This window comes from Dermochelys coriacea, chromosome 23, assembly GCF_009764565.3.
Source record: "Dermochelys coriacea isolate rDerCor1 chromosome 23, rDerCor1.pri.v4, whole genome shotgun sequence".
In the NCBI taxonomy this organism is placed as follows: Eukaryota; Metazoa; Chordata; order Testudines; family Dermochelyidae; genus Dermochelys; species Dermochelys coriacea.
In genome coordinates this window covers 9,195,325-9,211,119 of record NC_050090.1, presented here as the reverse complement: position 1 = coordinate 9,211,119, position 15,795 = coordinate 9,195,325, and the positions used below count along the sequence as shown (strand labels likewise).

At 41.7% G+C, this 15,795-nt stretch overlaps 1 pseudogene; it reads right to left on the bottom strand.

Annotated features, from left to right (window-relative positions):
- Nucleotides 1-393: 393 nt before the first annotated feature.
- Nucleotides 394-14,579, bottom strand: LOC119847428 (annotated as a pseudogene).
- Between the last annotated feature and the right edge of the window lie 1,216 nt (nucleotides 14,580-15,795).

The window sequence follows — 15,795 nt, the reverse complement described above, 5'->3', positions numbered from 1 at the left end:
GCACTAGGACTGGAATCTATATCACCCCCTTCTCTGGTGAGTGCCCCGACCACTGGGCTCAATGAGCATTGTGGTGTTTTCCCTAACATATCAGTTTGGGGCTAATATCTCTATCGGGTTTGCTGATCCTTGGGAGATTGGGACATTAAAAAAAGATCCATTTTCCAAAGATTTCACAGCAGACAATAGGCCTGCTAAGGTACAACTCTGTGGGGATGGATGCAAGGGGTATGTGCATTCCCTTGGTTGATTTTTTGTTAAATCTGGGAGTGAGTTTCCTATGGATGAATTTCAAGCCATGAGATTTAGTAATTTCTTCCATCCCTGCTTTGGCCTTTTGTTCGGTTGTGGATGGTCCTACCCTGATTTCTTCTCTTCTCCCATCTTCTCAGCTCAGGATGACAGGGAATATGGGTCATTGTCTCTATCCTGACAAACAGTCTGCATTAATAATTTCTTAGGGAAATCCCAGTCTCTGCGGGAGCATATGATGAGGGGTTTCCCATTGTCTCTCCCCATATCATGACCAGGCTTGAGGAATGGATATACTTTCTCTGAATTGTGAAGAGGCATCACAAAAATATCAGCCAAGACATTAAAATTATAAAATGAAACTGTCCCAGCTTCTCTATCCAGATAAACCCCAATCACTGTTGGCCATAAATCCCACTCCCGGATTTTAGTGTTTGCCTCACTGGGGTGATATAGCCCCTCATATCTCCGCAGGGACCAGCACCCTCCACGGGGGGTTCTCTAATTGTGCTGCTATCACTCTGTCCCTCACAGTCGTCGCTCAGCACCCCCAGCTCCCAGTCTGGTTCATCCCCGACCTCCACCTCCCAGTACTGCCTCCATCCACAAACCCTTCCCTCCCCACTGCGATGAGGGGTCCAGAGATGATGATCTGCTCTGGAGATTCAGGTTCATGCCAGACTCTTCTCCCATCCACAGACACTTTCACTGCAGGGTGTTTACAATCTGGATCCAGAGTGATGGGAACTGGGGAGAGAAACCAGAGCAAAGGTTAAAAACATGGGCAAGTCTAGTCTTGAGAAAGAAGACCTGAAAAAGGTCTGTAAATATGTTAAGGGCTGTTATAAAGAGGCTGGTGATCAATTGTTCTCCATGTTGAGGGTTGATGAGATGGCTTGCTGCTGGCAGGCCATTAAGGACCTGAGAAAGGATAGGACCTGTGCAATTTCCCACAGTGTAGAAGTTTGTGCTCAGAACAGCACTTATACTTAAAGCTGAGTGAATAAATGATTCTGGTGTATGAGGGTTAACCGGGAAATTGTTTTGCTACATTTTGAACCAAACCTGAATATTCTCAGTATTTCTCAATGAAACCAAAACCAAAAACAACAAGAACAAATCATTTCAGATTGAAAATTGTCAAGAATGAAACAAAATGAAAACCCGGAAACATTTTTTCTTTTTTGTTTTCATTTTGTTTTGTTTAATTTTTAGCAGTGGTTTTTTTATTATCTGAAAAAAATTGGCTTTTCATTTTTTCTTTGTTTCTCTCCCCCACAAAAAAAATAAATTTTAAATTGCTAAATTGTGAAACAGCACTTCAAAATGAAAACTCAGAATGTTTCATTTTGAAATGGTAGAACCATTTCAATTTTTTTTTTGAAAAAAATCCAATTTTATTCCACCAAAAACTATTTGCCAAATTTGACCCAAATTCATGATTAGTTTTGGTGTTCTGAAAGGTGTTGTTATTTGGCACATTTACTATTAGCCAAATTTTTTCACCCAGCGTTACCTGTACCACTAAAGTCACAGAGTTTAAGGCCAGAAGGAACCACCAGATCACCCAGTCTGTCCTCCTGTACACCACAGGCCTCCTATGTCACACAGCATTTAAGGTGATGTAAATGAATTCGGATGATCATGGTACCTGTGGCAAAGTCAATACATTGCAATGCAGAATTCAGTCCTCTTTCACCGGGGCAAAAGTAACTTGTAATGGTACTTAATGGAGGACAGATCATTCATGAGACTTCTGTCTTATGTCTTGCAATGCACACATTCGCCAGCCTGTCCCTATAGTGGTGCCCATACAGCTTGTCTCTCCATGCCTAATTTTGGAATATATGTTGTATTTTAAAAACTGGACTATCAGGTGCCTACTGTTTGGGGAGTGGGTGGTTCTGGCCATCAATTCACCCCCGTCACATACTCTAATGACATGCTACAACTTTTGTACATTACACAGCATTGACTAATATATGCTGGTTAGTACACATATATATTGTGGTGATAATACTACTCACAGTATTATTCCATGCATTTAAAATATTTATTATTAAGCATTAATATAAAAGTTGTGTAGCCCAAATTGGCCTGAATCTTTATTAAAATCCTGTTAATGTATGCTAAGTATCTGATAAACCTTGCATTAGCTGAAGTAAGCTTTGGCTTAAATAGGAAAACTGTCAGTATCAGGACACATAATTGTTTCTGTACAGCAACAGAAAGGGAGTAACCCTCGGAAACCTATTTATCCTGGTATAAACCTATAAGGTGGCTTCATGACCCTTAGAACCTGGAATGCATGTACCCAGAACAAAGATTAGGGTGCATCATGGGACCAGAAATACAAGATAAAAGCTAATTGATTGATTATAGTTTCCAATGAGGCATATGGTACCTTTTTACTGGTAAACAAATAGTGTATAAAAGGATGGCTTTTGAGGTGTAACTTTGGGAATCACCCCTTCTGCATCAGGTGAATGTAACAATGCTTTACAGGATCACTCTTGGGACATTGGTATCTTATAGAATCTTTTTCCTGTACCATATTAATAAACCTAATTGACACTGGTTATTTGGTCTCTTGAGTGTATTTCATAATGAAATAAGGAATCAAAGTGTGTTCAAACAATTGACTATACAATTTATCAACAGACACATCTGGCCCCAGTCTAAAGTCAATGCTACCTCCCGGTGCCGTCCCACTCACCCATGTAGCTTCGAGCCTTCCTGAAATCTACAAAGGAAGGGAAATGAATATGTTTATAGAGGCTGGATTGCCTGGACATTTGGAGAGAAATGATGTCATTCTGGAGCAAATTAGAATTTGCATGTCCATGATATGCAACATAGAAACAGATCAGCTTACCTAATTCCACTGTCAGTCTCTCTGAAATGGAAAGAGATTGTGTTATTCCCTATAAATTAGGCAGAGCTGTGCTGATCCAAAGTCATGTGATCTCTTTAAGCATATTTCTTCTATTCTCTCACAGCAACAGGAGAGAAGACCCAGTCAGACACTGAGAGAGAGAAAACTCTTTCACAGCTGTGAGATTAGAGGTCTCTGCTAATAACAATCATTTCCCAGTGATGGATTTGGTATTTTCTGTGTGATGCTGGGGATTTACTCAGCTGGTCACCATTAAAATCAAGGAGCTTAAAGGAACCTCACAAGGTTAAAATATGTTTAAAGAAAATTCCTTTCCTCCACTACTGATAATTAGAGCTGGGCAAAATTCTTCAGACAAATAGTTTATTCAGTGAAAAAGGCAGTTTCAGGCCAAGCAAAACTATTTGCTAATTTGGATGGAATTTGGTGAATAGTTTTAGCTAAAAACATGTGGGGGTTTTTTTCAAAAAAGTAAAAATGTTGTATTTTGACATTTTTGAAATGAAATGTTTTTGTGAAAATGATGTTTCATATTTTTAAATTTATCTCAATTCATATAAAAAGAACAAAATAAAAAGGGTAATTAACATCAAAAAATGAATACCCCAAACAAAAACAAACACCAAAAAAAAACCCAAGAAAACAATGTTTCAGGCTGAACAAAATGTTTCATTGATCTTTTTTTTATTTTTCATTTTCCTGAGAAAAACTGAAAAACTTGCATTTGAGTTTGACAAAAACAATGTTTTTGTCAGATTTTTGGTTTGGCCACTAAAATGAAAAATCAAGTATTCATTCAGCTCTAATGAGGTCATTAAAATGATGTGTTTCAGCTACAGCTGAATAGGGTTTAGATTAACCTGGAAAGGAATGGTGCTCTCATTCTGGATCTGGTCTTGACAAGAAAGTAAGGAGACTAAATCTGTTCCCTTGCTCATACTCACACATGGGGAAAAGGTTCCCATAGCTATAGGGAAACACACAGCCAGCCCTTCTCTATGGCATCACAAAAATGTGACTGATTATCTCATGCTGAAGTCAATGTGACATTTATTCATCTAGGTGTGAGAGCTGGTAACCCTATGTCTGCTGGAGAAAACATGCATTCTGGGGTAGGATTAGCTTTGGCCTTCTCAGATTTGGCTCACACTGTTCTCTCAGTCCCATGATCAGCGCACAAAGCTTGTAGCACAGACATTTCTGTAGCTACTCAGCACCATGTGCAGCAGGTAACTTCTGCTCAGTGACTCTCTAATAGGGCAACAGATGCACTTACCAATCCTCTTGCTTCAATCATGCTGTTCTGGGAAGAGAAGAAAGAAACGCAGCACAAACTCAATGTGTGGAATTTGGATTAGAGCAATTTGAACAACAGAGCCATGTATCTCAGAACCAAAGATACGTTGGGTGAGGTTCACAGAGGTATATAGGTGCCTAGCTCCCGTTAAAATCAATAAGAGTTAGACACCTAAATAATTTTGTGAATCCTATTTGTTGTTGTTAATGAACAAGAGCAGGGGCACCATATGTAACATGAAGAAAGAGCACTGTGTGTCTGCAATGTGCTCTGTGTCCTTTATGGGACTGATCTGTAACATTTTGAGAGACGCAAGGTGAGTAAGGAAATATCATTCTTGGACCGACTTCTGTTGGTGACAGAGAAAGGCTTTCAAGCTCCACAGAGCTCTAAAAGATTTTACATCACTCACCTTGTCTTTCTCATATCCTAGGACCAACGCGGCTACAACAACACTGTATCATTGTGAAACTACAAGGGCTTGTTTGAAGGTGCTTGGCTATTGAGTGCTTCTGAGGGTTCCTGAACTTACCACTCACCTTTAGGTTTCACATTGAATGTCTTGATTCACTTGTGAAAAGTGACTTTAGTGCATCTCTGCATAGAGCATTTCACAAAAGTCAATGCAGAGTTAGGTATGATTCGTAGTCTCTTTAGTGCTCTGGGCCTGGAGACATCAGAAGTCGGGGTTAAGGTTCCTTGGCAGAGCTGGGAGGGAGAGAGGGGAACCCAGGAATGAACTAACAGGGAAAGTTGTTTGTGGCGCATTGAAAATCATGTTAAAACTGTGATTTATCACTTTAAATTCTATGGGGTTTTATGTCCTGCCTGCAGGCAGGAGAAAACTGGTGATGAGAATGGGATCCATTTCTCTGCTACGTTTCACTGTATACAAGCAGAGAAGATAGAGGAAAACATAAAATACTCCTGCTGCCAGTTAATACTAACCTTATTTCTTACAATTCAGGATAACACACAAAACCAAAGACAAAGCAGGCTGCTCCTTATAGCAGAGAGACCCCGCTTTGCTCTAGCTGTCTGCACACTGAGTGCTGAAAGACCCAGATGATACAATCCCCAATCCATACAGAGCCCACTGCCTCTAAGCTGGTAGAGGAAACTCTCTGAGAATTTAAAAAAAGAAAAGGAATACTTGTGGCACCTTAGAGACTGACAAATTTATTTGAGCATAAACTTTCATGAGCTATAGCTCACTTCACTGGATGCATACAGTGGAAAATACAGTGGGGAGATTTATATACATAGAGAAAATGAAACAATGGTTGTTACCATACACACTGTAACCAGAGTGATCACTTAAGGTGAGCTATTACCAACAGGAGAGCGGGGGCGGGGGGGAACCTTTTGTAGTGATAATCAAGGTGGGCCATTTCCAGCAGTTGACAAGAACATCTGAGGAACAGTGGGGGCTGGGGGGAGGGGATAAACATGGGGAAATAGTTTTACTTTCTGGAATGACCCATCCAGTCTCTATTCAAGCCTAAATTAATTGTATCCAGTTTGCAAATTAATTCCAATTCAGCAGTCTCTCATTGGAGTCTGTTTTTAAAGTTTTTTTGTTGAAGTATTGCCACTTTTAGGTCTGTAATCGAGTGACCAGAGAGATTGAAGTGTTCTCCAACTGGTTTTTGAATAATTCTTGACGTCTGATTTGTGTCCATTTATTCTTTTACATAGAGACTGTCCAGATTGACCAATGTACATGGCAGAGGGGCATTGCTGGCACATGATGGCATATATCATATTGGTAGATGTGCAGGTGAACGAGCCTCTGATATTGTCGCTGATGTGATTAGGCCCTATGATGGTGTCCCCTGAAAAGATATGTGGACACAGTTGGCAATGGGCTTTGTTGCAAGGATAGGTTCCTGGGTTAGTGGTTCTGTTGTGTGGTGTGTGGTTGCCTGTGAGTATTTGCTTCAGGTTGGGGGGCTGTCTGTAAGCAAGGACTGGCCTGTCTCCCAAGATCTGTGAGAGTGATGGGTCGTCCTTCAGGATGGGTTGTAGATCCTTGATGATGCATTGGAGAGGTTTTAGTTGGGGCTGAAGGTGATGGCTAGTGGCGTTCTGTTATCTTCTTTGTTGGGCCTGTCCTGTACTAGGTGACTTCTGGGTACTCTTCTGGCTCTGTCAATCTATTTCTTCACTTCAGCAGGTAGGTATTGTAGTTGTAAGAATGCTTGATAGAGATCTTGTAGGTGTTTGTCCAGGATTTCCAGGTTTATGGATCTTTGGTAGCAGATAGAATACCCCAGGTCAGGGTTCCAGGGGTGTGTCTGTGCGGTTTTGTTCTTGTGCTTTTTCAGGGAAATCCTGAAATCCTGGAAATCCTTGATGCCCCATCATCTCAGGCATTGGCACCCTAACAGCAGGATTGTCTGGCTATGTAGACTCCCTCCTCAGGTCCTATGCTACCAGTACTCCCAGCTATCCTCGAGACACCACCGATTTCCTGAGGAAACTACAGTCCAATGGTGATCTTCCTAAAAACACCATCCTAGCCACTATGGATGTAGAAGCCCTCTACACCAACATTCCACACAAAGATGGACTACAAGCCGTCAGCAACAGTATCCCCGATACTGTCACGGCTAACCTGGTGGCTGAACTTTGTGACTTTGTCCTCACCCATAACTATTTCACATTTGGGGACAATGTATACCTTCAAATCACCGGCACTGCGATGGGTACCCGCATGGCCCCACAGTAGGCCAACATTTTTATGGCTGAATTAGAACAACGCTTCCTCAGCTTTCATCCCCTAATGCCCCTACTCTACTTGCGCTACATTGATGACATCTTCATCATCTGGACCCATGGAAAAGAAGCCCTTGAGGAATTCCACCATGATTTCAACAATTTCCTTCCCACCATCAACCTCAGCCTGGACCAGTCCACACAAGAGATCCACTTCCTGGACACTACGGTGCTAATAAGCGATGGTCACATAAACAACACCCTATATCGGAAACCTACTGACCACTATTCCTACCTACATGCCTCTAGCTTTCATCCAGATCATACCACACGATCCATTGTCTACAGCCAAGCGCTACGATATAACCGCATTTGCTCCAACCCCTCAGACAGAGACAAACACCTACAAGATCTCTTTACAATTAATTAATGTGCAAACTGGATACAATTAACTTAGGCTTGAATAGAGACTGGGAGTGGATGGGTCATTACAAAAAACTATTTCCCCATGTTTATCCCCCCCCCCGCACTGTTCCTCAGACGTTCTTGTGTACTGCTGGAAATGGCCCACCTTGATTATCACTACAAAAGGTTCCCCCCCGCTCCCGCTCTCCTGTGGTAATAGCTCACCTTAAGTGACCACTCTGGTTACAGTGGGTATGGTAACACCCATTGTTTCATGTTCTCTATGTATATAAATCTCCCCACTGTATTTTCCACTGAATGCATCTGATGAGGTGAGCTGTAACTCACAAAAGCTTATGCTCAAATAAATTTGTTAGTCTCTAAGGTGCCACAAGTACTCCTCTTCTTTTTGCGAATACTGACTAACATGGCTGCTACTCTGAAACCTGAGAATTTAAAGTGATAGATCCCAGTTTTAACTTGGTTTTAGGCACACCATCTTTCTGAACAGGAGCAAGGTACATTTGTAGAGATGGGAGGGATATCCAGAAAAGGAATAGCACTGTTTCAAGACTAAGGTCTATTCATAGACCATCTTGGAAGAAGCTTGCCCAGCCCTAGCCTGCCCTGTGTGTGGCTTTAGCTAATGCTGTACATCCCTCCTTCCCGTAAACACTACACTCACTCCTCATTGCTGAGAATGTCACAGAAGACTTAGATGCTGCATGTTCTGCTGTATATTCCTATGTCTGAGGGAGTGGGAAATGCACACAGAGGTGATTAAAGATCATACGCACAGAGGAGGGAAATTGTCTATCTAATTATAATGTGAAAACACAGACACAATTTTGCCAGGGGATTTATCCAAATACCTGATTCCAAGTCCTTCTTCTGAGCCTCTGGAATAGGAGAGAGAAAAGAGTTAGACACATTCTCTGTCATGCTTTGTACTACATACCTGTAGCGGTTAGAGAACAATACTCCCTCTGCCAGCCACAGTGCAGGAACCAGGAATTTGGGTAGGAGCAGTGCTGTATCAGCGTTAGGCATGGCCATGCTGGCCACCTAGACTGGACTCTTGGGACCAGTCAGTGGCTCCTCAAACTGGTAAAGTGGGGACTGAGAGCTCAGTGAAAACCACACGCCCAGTCCTGCACCACACAAAATGTCTCACACTGCTTCTTAGCCACTTACAGAAGGGCAGTGATGGGATAACTAAAGGAGACCCATCCAGCTTTCAGGAGGAAGAGGTAGGATCATTATTGTGTTAAGACAACAGGACAAGAAGCCAGGTATCCAGAACTCCCTGCTCTGCCACATAATTACTATGTTACCTCAGGCAGGTTCATTCTTCCTCTGTAATTCCTTTTATTCATTTAACAGAGTAGCCTGCCCCTTAAGGGCCAAGACGCCTGGAGTTAGCCAGCCATGTTCAATCAGCCCCACTTTTGCCATAATTAAGCGTGTCTTAGAGAGAGCAGGGATAATTGAGGTCAGGTGACAGCCTGGAATGCCTGGGCCTTGGGAAAGGGCTGAGAAAACCCAGTTTGCAAGAAGAACTCCAGGGAACAAGGTTGGGGTCTTGACGAAGGGGCTGGATGAGGAGCTGAGACTGTGGGAAGAAGCCTGGGAGTCAGGGCTCTATCCCAGAGCCAGAGAGATTTAAAAGGTAGTCCAGAGGGGCTGAGAAATGTTCATCAATATATGACAGGATAATATATTGATATATCACATGATCAGTATGTATTATACACACCAAATATATTAATATGTATTAAGCACACAATATCAATATAACATCACTATATTGTGTGTGTATGTATATCTATCTATCTGTCTATCCATCTTTATATATTTAACGCGGCCTTGGCATTAGAAAATAGAAAATTTGTCAAAGACAAAGTACATTAATGTTGTGCCCTGGTACAAGCTGGGGAGGTACCTTCATGGACCAATACCTGGAATGCTGGTATCCAAACAAAGATATGGGAAGGTACAGAACAAGAAGTTAAGCCACTGGGGTGAACTGGTGGGTTTTGATTTTAGTGATGTGTACTGATTTTTGTAACTTATAAAATCATCCAATAAATACTACCAGCTGAAACGTGTAACTCTGTAATTATATCTTCTGTGGAAGGTGAATGTATAACACTGCATGAGACAGCTTCTCGAAAACTGGTGTTGTATTGAGGTTTTCTTCCTGTACTATGCTATTATTTACTTTAGCAATAAACTTGACTGACCTTGGTTGTTTGGTCTCTTGAGTATATTTCATACCAAACAAAAGTGTGGTCAAGCTACTGAGTATACAATTTATCAACAGAACAGTTTTGGACTTTTCTTATCCAGAAGGGGTCCAGAGTAGATGTGACTTAGCCAGAGGGCTAAGCTGTGCACAGAAGTGGGGCTGAAGAAGCAATCAACAGGGGTGCTGGAGGTGAAGACGCTTGCAATGCCATGTTCTGATGCCCGGAGGTGATATGGGGGTGGGTGGAACTGCTTACAATTCTCTTAATTGTAATTCTCCCAATTCAATACTTGATAATTAAGCTTATACAATTTCAATAAATCCCCAGCCTGAGCATTAGCTAATGACAGGGTATCAAGGGCAACAAAAATCTAGTATAGGTAAAAGGTTAATTTAAGTTACTTAACCAGTTTAAGTTTTATGCCCCAGCCTTCTCACACACCACAACCTTTTTGATTTTCTACTAACAATATCTCACCGGCTAACATACAACAAACCATAAATAAAATCAGACAGAATAAATGTTATTTTGCTGTCCTCAAATCTGCTGAAACTCAAAATACCTTTCTGCAACTGAAAATCTGGGGAGCAGGGATTTATCAGCTCACACAGAGCCCACACTGGATTCCTGAGATCTTGTGATAAATTCCCCAGTGCCTGGTTCTGTTTTTAATCCACCAGGGGACTTGCCAGAAGAGGCTTTCTTGGGTCAGCACTGAATCTTAATCATTGATAAAACTACTCAGAATGGAAGGCCAGATCCTGCAGCCTTTACTCATTTTGAATGCTATGTTGCTCCATGAACAGTCCCATTGAAATCCAGGAGACAGTGAGGTACAGTGCAGTGTGAGTAAAGCCTGCAGAATTAGAACCAGAATCATCACCACAAAGACGAGCTCCTAGCTCAACCCAGCAAGGAAACAGAAGCATTGACTGCTAGGTTTCCCCTGCAAAGTACACGTTTGTAAAGCTATCATAATCAGTGTGGGTAATAACAATGGGGAGTGAGGCAGCAATTCATTAGACAGCCCTGTTCCATTCAATACCTTAATCCACCCCACCACTCACACAGTTCTACAGAAAGAACAAAATAATAATAATAGTAATACTGCTACTAATAATAATAATAATACAAGGGACATACCTAGAGATAATAGAGTGTCCGCTTCACAGCATTTCTTCTGAGAAACCTTTTGCTTCTCTATAAGATTAAGAATTAAACATATCATTGGTAATACAAAAGCTGTCTGAAGTCACAGGGAATATGGTCAATAAAATAACATGAGATTTTCAACTACCAAAGTCCAAGATTCAGTAATCCATACATGGCCAGATGGACCATTTCTTGCGGATCACTATATTTCTCCTGGAAATGGAACTGCTGAGTTTCTAAAAATAAATGTGGCAAAAGAGCCAGACCTCCCCAGAGCTAGTATTGAAACCCCAGCCAGTTAAACCTGAAGGAATCATAGACTCATAGAAGTTTAGGGTTGGAAGGGACCTCAGAAGATCATTCCAACCCCCTGCTCAAAGCAGGACCTATCCACAACTAAATCATCCCAGCCAGGGCTTTGTCAAGCTGGGCCTTAAAAACCTCTAAGGATGGAGATTCCACCACCTCCCTAGCTTACCCATCCCAGTGCTTCACCATCCTCCTAGTCCCACTCCTCCAAAGGCCATAAGTCTGAGACAATCTCCACATTCATCAGTATCAGACTAGGGCTGCGCAAAATTACCTAGATGGAAGGGAGCTCCCCTGGGGTAGATTTAATAACAGACATTCTGAAAGGCAAAGGACTGGGTCTGTAGTATGTTCTGTCCCATACAAACATATATCAAAATCAAGTCTTTGTTGCATAGAGCTTACAGTTTACAACATAAGACAAGAGGGATAAGAAAGATGGTGTTGGGGAGAACAATTGTATATATATATATATATATATATATATATATATATATTCTCCCCATTTTATATACATACACAATGCTAATAATTCTTTGCCATTTTTTCCTGATAATTATTCTCTCTAAATCTGGTATCTTTAGTTTTCACAAATGAATCTTTTGAGCGATTGTTTTCTGAAACAAAATCATTGTAAACTATGTGAATTGTAAGACAGCCAGTCCTATGTCCTTAGTCTAACACCCGGGGCCTGGGATTTTTTAAAAAAATGAATAACAGATTCCCATCACCTTTATATCCATGAAATGCCCAGGCTCCATTAGTAAGAAGAAGTAGCATAAAAGATACCCAGAATGCAGCCAGCCAGGGAGAAGTACGTGGGAAAATGTCATCTGTGAAGCAAAGATATAACAGTGTATAAGGAATATGGTCCCATCCCAGAGCTGGAGGAATGAGATTTCCACCTTATTTGACTGTACAGTCATGGCTCAGTGATCTCTAGCAATTCCTAAGGATTATGCTGTATGCAGGGAAGAAGCTCTGATGGTGTTTTCTTTGAGCTAGATTTTTAAAGGCATAAGGGTGACTAAAGATGCAGAGAGAAATCTAGTGATATTTTCAAAAGTGCCTAGATAGATAGATGCTTTCTGAAAATCCTAGTGAACATCTATCTGCATCTTTAGACACCTCAAAAACTTAAGAACATTATCTTTCTCTGTTCCACTTTTACGTGGAAAGAGGCCGTGCTATTAGTGAGTATAAATAGCCTGTGGATAGGGGGAAGCAGTAGGTGTGATATATCTTGATTTAATAAGGAATTTGACACAGCCCCACACGATAGTCTCATAAAGCAAACTAGCAAAATGTGGCCTATGTGAAATTACTATAAGGTGAGAGCACAACTGGTTGAAAGACTGTATTCCAAGAGTAGTTATCAATGATTCACTGTCAACCGGGGAGATCATATCTAGTGGGGTACCAGAGGGTTAGTCCTGGATCTGGTACTATTCAATATTTTCATTAATGACTTGGTTAACAGAGTGAAGAATATGCTTATAATATTTGCAGATGCCCAGAGTAGTTGCAAGCACTTGGGAGGACAAGATTAGTGTTCAAAACAACCTTGACAAACTGGAGAATTTCTCTGAATTCAAGAAGATGAAATTCAATTAAGATAAATGCAAGTTGCTTCACTTAGGAAGAAAAAAATTAAATGCACAACTATAAAATGGGAAATAATTGGCTTGGTGGCAGTACTGCTGAAAAGGGTCTGGGGATTATAGTGGATCACAAATTGAATTTGAGTTTACAAACAAGTTGGATAAACACCTCTCAGGGATGGTCTAGATTTACTTGGTCCTGAATCAGTGTAGGGGCTGTACTTGACTTCTCAAGGTACCTTCCAGCCCTATATTTCTATGATGCTATGATGCTATGTCTATCGCAGAGTGAGTGACACACTCTGCAATCTGTAAGGGAGACTTAAATTTCTCCTTCATTTATCAGGTGCTTTCTGCTATCTGAAATTTAAAAAGTTACATTTTGCTGTTTGTGTGTGGAAAGCCAAACATAGAGAAAAGGAATCCTCTCTCCAAAGGATAACTCCAGACCTAGATAAAGGTGCAAATGGGCTTTGGGAATATTTAAGCCTGAGGATCCAACACATCATGAGTTAAAACAAACAAGATTTTGTTCTGGTGAGATGTTTCTCATGACTGCAGGTCACCAACAGACTTCTGTGCCCACTGGCCAACACCCGCAGGCTCACTGGGTGTTGTAATGATCAATTCCACCAGGAACTTGAGAATGAAAAATGTCTTGACTGAGAATTTTTCCCCACTCAATCTTAATGAATGGGCTGGGCCTCTTGCCTGTGGAATTCAGAGCCCAGCCAGTGTTACTGCTTGGAACAAAAGGACTCTATGATTCCCAGATCATGTAGATGTGTCTGCTCCAGCTCTGCTTGAGCTAGTGTGCTAAAAATACCAGCATGCATGGCTGCTCGTACCAGCTGCTCTGAGTATGTACACAGGGGATCTGGATGGGTTGGAACTTGGGTGGCTAGCCTCAGGTGCTGTAATTGCTACCCTGGCTACATTGCTGTTCTTAGCACTGCTTGTGCAGAGCTAGTACAGATATGTCTATGTGAACATTAATCACACCTCCAACTTCCAATGTAGACATAACCTTATGCCACAGCCCCCGCTGCAGGCCCCAGAAATGTCTTTCCAAAGCTGCAGAAACATGGCAACAACTGATTATTACAGTGGAGTTGGTCACAACTCCACCAATAATCTGTGTTACAGATTCCTGCAGACAGTGGAAAGAATGATGAATATCTACTGGTTTTATGTTAATAAAAGAAAAAACTAAACATATAAAATGGAGTTTGGCTAAAGAGTCTCCCCCTGGCTTCTAGGGACACTCATGTCTGGTAGAGAGTAACATAATCTTTTTTATTGTCCAGAACTATTACACTCACAGTGAGTGTGTGAGACAATGAGTACATTCTGAGCTCTACCTGATTTTGGGGAAGAGATCCAATCTCATTTCCGATTGGACATTGTGCATGCTTTAACAAAGTTTAGAGACATGACTATGCTGGCATAGGGAGGGGAACCTGGAAGAGTCTCGCAAGAAAAGTGATAGTACAGCCCCTATGACTGGAGAAATAATGAAATTCACTGGACAATCCCTGGAAAAAAACACTATTGGAGACCATCCTGCACTGGCCGCAGTGGAAGGATGAGATGGGGTCTAATTCTGTTTTCCATCCCTTACTTCTCAGATCCAGCCCCACAAAGAGTGCCCAATAGGGATCCCGGTGAGACCTTTTCTGGTCCCCAAAAAGCTCTCCCATTCTCAGCTGCTACTGTTGGTCTTGACACTGTTCAGCAAGAGCAACAGAAGTAGAATTTTATGAACAATCTGGGAAATAAGTGGCATGGATGATGCCAAAGACTATAGAGAGGAGTCTTATATATCTAGAGCACTTGTTCCAGGGGGGTCAAAGAATAGGATATGGAGCCTTTCAACTCTCAGTAGCCATCTTCAATGAAGCCAAGTGCTGTAGTGAACTAAGGTTACTACCACTGGATGGCTCTTTAGTGGCCTCTTTGTGCATTTAGTTGGTGGATCTTAGTCCAGTTCTTACAGATTAGGTATCCACATTACAGAAACCTGCACCACCAACAAAAAGGAGCAAATTGTCCATAGTTTTTCTTCCTAAGCTACCTGAAATAGAGAGTAACTGAGGTGCAAGTTCCAAATGAGGTAGGACCCTCCTCTCTTTTATACCCCTCTACCTTATGGGATGGGAATGACTCACCTGTGAGATGAATGGCAGATTGTCGCTCTGTCTTCAGTAGATCATTCTGTACTATGCAGATAATCTCTGCTGGGGCCTCTCCTCCTGGGACAGTGACATGGCCCAGAACATTATATAGACTTTCATTGTCCTGAGTCATTCAAATCTTGGATTCCAGCACCAGATTCTGCCCCTTGTTTCCAACCCACTGGAGTTCAGGTTTGGGGAACCACCCTGTGGACCTGCAGGCCAGCCCGATCCCCTGACCCTGTGGACCCAGCACATCAATGAACACTGGGGCAACAGCTGCAGACAGAGAGAGAGAAAAAAATAGATTTTTGATAACCAACACTCTACTGCTGATTAATAAATAACTCTGTAACCCACTGGGAAAGTGTGTGTCCAGCCTGCTCTGGTGGTTGGTCTAAATGACTTCTTTATATCATGATGCTGGAATTTTCATCTTGACAAGTGGTAAGATGACGGAGTTGATGAATCAATCAATCGATCAATATTTTTACATATCTGTAACACGTTAGCCTTAAGAATCAAAAAGGCCTTTACCAATGTGAAGCATTGCATATTTAAAGATCATCCACTGCTCAAGTGCAACCGCTTCTGGAGTGGAAATCCAATGCATGCTGAAAAGCCACACTGCAACACTACACTTCAATTTAAGTCAGAAGGTGCAGCATGCTGACCCTGTCTGTATCTCTGCACTTATTTCACAGGGCACACTCCTAAATTCCCGAAGTGGTGAGGACAAGTT